This window comes from Parasteatoda tepidariorum, chromosome 7 (assembly GCF_982258835.1).
Source record: "Parasteatoda tepidariorum strain Cologne lab strain chromosome 7, Ptep-v5.0, whole genome shotgun sequence".
Classification (NCBI taxonomy): Eukaryota; Metazoa; Arthropoda; class Arachnida; order Araneae; family Theridiidae; genus Parasteatoda; species Parasteatoda tepidariorum.
Window position 1 is genome coordinate 108,463,848 of NC_141761.1, and position 6,000 is coordinate 108,469,847.

Genomic DNA, 6,000 nt, shown 5'->3' on the forward strand with positions numbered 1-6,000 from the left:
TATAAAATTAAAGAATTCAACGATTTAACTAGGTATTCTATAAAATAACGATTACTTGATCGTTAAAGTATGAAATACGACACTTACAAAAGAATACATTTCTAACTCTTAAGATTTTGGCCTTATATATTTTTAGTTTATTAGAAACATAATTTTATTTTAGTTCTTTTTCAAAATTTTTACCTAATCATAACTACTTAATAAAATACAGTTTCATCAGGAAATTTTTCTTTTTTTTTTATAACTTGTAACATAAAAATATCAAGTATAGCTATCATAATTTAGAATATAAAACTTGGAATAATTTTAAAAAGGAGGGAAGAAAAAAAAAAATATTAATTTTAAGCTCACTCCATCCTTAATGTAAATTAAATTTTGTTTTAACTCTCAGTGTAAGTTATCTCTTAACTAGATTCAGTTGCTGGGAGTTGTCATTTGTACAATATTTTTGTTTGAAATTTTCCATCCTTTCACATTTTTCTTATTGTAAACAAACTTTGTTTTAAGTTTTATTAGGCAGATAATCTTTCTAGTTTTGAAAAAAAAAAAATGCTCCTGAATAGAGTTATTCTCTGCATTGAATGCTTGTATAGGAAGAAAAGAAATGTCTATCAAGAAATTATCTTTAAGAATGTTATCTGCTTTAGACAGCCTTGTTGTATGTTAATGACTGTCGAATAAAATTTAAAATTTTTGTCTAATTTTTTTTTTGTGTGTGTCAAATACATCACATACTAAACAAATTAAAGTAGAAATTGCTCTATTGTTTACAGGATGTATCATCATCACCTTTCATATATACGTAGGTGGATCAAGTATTAGGGGGACGGGAAAGTAATGTCGTTTTGCCGCATTAAATATTCGTTAGTCTTATAAACTAATTCACTTGTTTCGATTCATTATCGATCCGGCATAGAAAGGTTATTGCTAACGAGGGTGAATACATTATTGATTAAAAATAAAATCTTGATAACAAATATATAATGCACTGAAATGACATTACCTCCCAGCCCACCTAATATAAATGAAACGTTTTTAAATGCGGACAATTTTTATTCTCGTTATCACGGGGACTTAATCTAGGTAGGTACTTTTTTTACGTCTCACTAGGGCTGCACAATGGGCTATTGGCGAGTCTGGGAAACATCCCTGAGGATGGTCCGAAGACCGGATCATCGCAATTTTGATCCTCGGCAGAGGGTGTGGCTCCCCTGCTTTTGTAGCCCGACCACTTGCTCGCGAAGTAGAGCACTTTAAAGGTAGAACAGTTTAACGAGGACCGATACCGCGCATCCTCGGTCCCCAGGCAGGCAAGTCAAAGTGGTCATTCACCCGCTTACTGACCGCAGCCTCTGACTCTTGACTTCGGTGTTCTTCGGGGAACCGTGTATTTACGATCAGTCCACTGCGGGACTGACTTTATCTAGTCTTAATAATTATTTGAAGGTATAAATTTAGTTCTTCAAGTCCTTTTTTTTTAGTAACTTGAATTATAAGTGAGCCTAATGCGGTTTGTTTGTTTGTAGTTCATTTACGTCGCACTAGAGCTGCACAATGGGCTATTGGCGACGGTCTGGGAAACATCCCTAAAGATGATTCCGAAGACATGCCATCACAATTTTGATCCTCTGCAGAGGGGATGGCACCCCCGCTTCTGTAGCCCGACGACCTGAACGAGAAGTCGAGCACTTTAAGGTAGAACAGTTTAACGAGGACCAATACCGCACACCCTCGGTCCCTACGCAGACTGAGCCAATGATGCTTGACTTCGGTGATCTGCTGGGAACCGTGTCTTAACGATCAGTCCACTGCGGGACCTAATGCAGTTTCACGACGCATAATAATTACATTTTTTAGCGAGAAAAATATCAAACCTATTGAAATTTGACTCATATTACAGGCACAGTTCGGCAATGATGCCCTGTCGAGGGCTCAAGTATACAAACCCCAGCAGCAAAATAACGGGCACTCATTGGACCAATATTCACGAATCTTGGTTCAATCAGTGTTCAAAGGGCTGTTATTTTCCAATATTGGCCCCATACAGCCGCCCCTATTATTTGGGTTTACGACTATTTATGTTCAACTCCATAGCCTTGTAATTTTGAACCCAATCCAGAAGACAAGGGAACTACTGGGTCAAGCATTGGGAGAAATGTGCCTTCGTGGAGGACTTTTTGATGGAACTAACCCGCATTTGCGTAACATGGAGAGGAAGACCACGAGAACCTTCCACGATTAGCCTGACGGCATAGGGACTAACATAATCCGACTACCACTGAGGATATTTCACAGTCGGTGCAAGCCGGATGCGGATTCGTATCGACCAGTCATTGCTGGGATTTGAACTCGGTTCACCTCATTGGAAGGCGAACGCTCTACCCCCTGAGCCATCGCGGCTCAATACTTACTTATTAAAGAAGTCGTATTTATATTTGATCTACCCTCGTATATCTAACACCATTGTACACAACAACATAAGGCAACTATTATTAAATAGGCGGAAGACAGCAGAATAATCATATGTGAAAAATATAAAGTGATTAAAAGTTACAAAAGCTGAATAAAGTAACTTTTTGTCTCTTTACTTCTCCTGTTTTTGACTTCCTCTAATTCTTTAAACATTCTTAATATCTATCTGTATTTTTCAGTCAGTCTAAGCTTTCTCCTGCCATTTGAGGCCCAGGAGGGAGAAACTTGTCTCTTGGCATTCTTAGTATTTGCTCCGTCGATTTCCACCTTTTTCTTGTTGATTGCGAAAAAAAGCTACATTTTAATAAAAAAAAGTAACTCGTGTCGATCCCTGTGGTGATTACAGGAGGTCATGTATCTAGAATCCTCAATGTCATGTTCACTATATTCAACTTATTTTTTTAGGTAAAAACTACCGAAAATAAGATACAAATTTAAACCCAACAAAATCTATATGTATGGATAAAAATCAATTGCTAACTCATAGGTAACAAAATGTTATTTATTTAATTGTCCAGAGTAATGGTGAACTTAGTTTTGGAAAAACACAATTTAGTGGGAGAGCAACACCAGGGTCTTCGGGTCAATTTTATCCTAAACAAGTAACTTTCTTTCTTGTTAGCTGCTATAAATTGCTGAAATTTCACAACATTTGTGTAGATGTAGAATATAAAAATTGGTAAAAAGTATACGTCTAATTGCCATTGACTCTTAATTTCAAACTTCTAAGACAACTTTAGCATAATTTAGTTTCCATGGCAGGCTTATTGTTAAAACTAAAATAATTTCTCCAGGATAACAACATGAATTAACTTTTTATAGAATTACCCAAATATCTTCATCATAGTTTTTAAATGTTAATAATTTCACAAAAGAATGCATGCTAGTAATTTTGAGATTCAGTCAGACAAAGATATCTTGTTGATACACTTCACGTTAAATCTACAGGAAAATTTTTGCTTAGCTTCTTTTTCGTAAATTTTGGCTTTCAACCACTCGTAGAAAGTTAACCCAAAACCATAGCTGTGGGGATAGTAGTTGTGGACAAAGTCAACCTTCATCTACGAAAAGGTACCCCAACATAGAATCCAGTTAACATGTCTTATATACTACTGAATTGGAATTATATTTTTGTAGTGGTAGACAGACTATAGTACTCCCCCACCAGAATTATGTCTGTGATAAAATTCGATGAACGGATACCCCTAGTTGATTCATTGCTGTTTTGTGAGAAGCCGGGAGAGCAGTAATAAGATCACCGTACTTTTTAAGTGCTGAACGCGAGAGCTGTATTAAGTTCACGGTTGTGGTCGCTCCTGTGTTGCCATTAGCAGTTGAGTGTATACAGGCCGACGTTGTGTTTGATCTTGACTGAGTAGCAACAGCGCCAGGAAATAGATAATCCTGCAGTCACAAGTCAACTGTTCAATGGGGAATCCATTGAAGTAGACGTATTCATATCGAAGTGGCCGTTTCTGTCAAGGTAGGCATGTTCACAACACGTCTGAAAGGTGACCAGTTAGTAGTTATCGACAAAGTCAACCTTCATCTGAAAAGTTACCCCAAGATAGAATCGAGTTAATATGTCTTACAGGGTGCGTAGCCAAATTATTCAACAAAAAATAAGCACCTTTTAAGCACTCAAAAAATATTTTCAAGCACTTCAAAATTTTTTGACAATTAACTGTTTTTTCCTGTTTTAAACCGTCATGTCAAAAAAAAAAACTTTTGGCATTTTCCTACGCTACGGACAGACAATACGCCGAAATAGGGTTGAATTAATTGTGAAAACGTTGAATAGAACAATGTGAACCGTGTCTTTTTGCATAATTCGTAGCGAAAATCATCATGGTAAATGTACACGCAAAATCTCCTTTTCAAAATGGAAAAATTAAGCACTTTTTAAAAACACCTAATGAAAAAAGCATCTTTAAAAAACGCTATGCACCCTGTCTTATATAGTGAATTGGAATTGTATTTTTGTAGTGGTAGATACACTACAATAGCCCTCAGAATTATGTATAGATTTAGGATATCTCAATCATGCATACATATCAGGAAATCACTTTGAACAAGCTGAAAAAACTTCATCATTATTCATATCATGTCAACTTCATTCATATTATGTAAGCATGTCAAGGGGGGGGGGGATACTTGTTATTTGCTAATTTTTGCTGACAAAGGAAGAAGAGGGGTATGTCTAATGGCGATCGAAATGGGCTACAGGTGGCGCAGAGCAGATCTCTCTACCTGTCCTATGGCAACACTTAGTATGCTTTCCCTATCAGCGTGTGGAGAGCCATAGGAGAGGGAAGTGCATTAGTTTCTGTCTTGATTTCCAAATAGATTAAAAAATTTTAAGTTGGGAAACTATATGGAACTGAAAACTATATTGAACATAGACGTTAGATCTATGTTCTAAAAAAAAACGTTGTAAAAATTAAAAATTTTTTTTTTTTTGAGAAGTAAATATGAAAAATATTAAGAAAGGGTAAAATATCGTAGTTGATTCCTATACAATTAAGAAAAGGAGAGGGAAGGGGGAGGGTCAAAATAGGGAAACTGTCTTCTCCCCAGATGGCGCATTCGAGGGATGCAATCGGAAAATGCTTACATAAGAGATTGAGTCTTGTTTTCAAAATGTTCTTAAAAGCAAAATAAAAAATACATGCATAAAATTCTGAGAAATAAAGATTTGGAAAAAAATTGGTAGAATTTCAGAGGTCAACAGTTTTGAAATACAAAAGGAAAAAATAGATTCCTATTCAAAATTTTAAAAAGTAAATTAAAATGTAAAACTTTTTCTAAACAAAATTATACTTTTATACAAAATATATAAATTTAATCCTAAAATTAGATTAAACAGCAAAGTTAAAGCAAAAACAGAAAGGGGAAGGTGTTTTAATGTAAGCATGAGAGGATGTTTGTGATGTTTATTTTTGCTAACAAGGGGAAAGAAGAATCCAAAATAGTCAAAAATATGCTTACATAACCCTTGAGCAGTCCCTAATCAAAGCAAAAACCAATACTAAATGCAGAAGAAAAAAAATACTAGGAAAGAAATATTTCAATAATTTATTAAATCTGAAACATGAATTTCAAGGGATAAAATATAATAAATTGAGATCCATTTTATAACACATTTCTTTTTCTCATAGTTTATTTACAACAGTCAAAAATTGTCAACAAAAATATACACATAATTTTTTTTTTTTTTTAGCTCAGAGTTAAAAAGCATGTAATAGTGATAAAATATTTCATTAGTTTACAGACTAAAGATCCAGAATATTTTACAGTGATATTAATATCTAAGATATATAACAATGCAAAGAATTCTCGTGAATTTAGAAGTGTGTTATGTAACAAACACTATTACTCTTGTGATAAAACACACAAACAGACAATAATAGGGCACAATAATAGGGGAACAGAATTAAACAGTGATTGTTTCTGTTTATAATTACATACATTATTTATTAATTCATTATTATTATTAAAAAAAACAACAGAATTTTATGCTACACAACA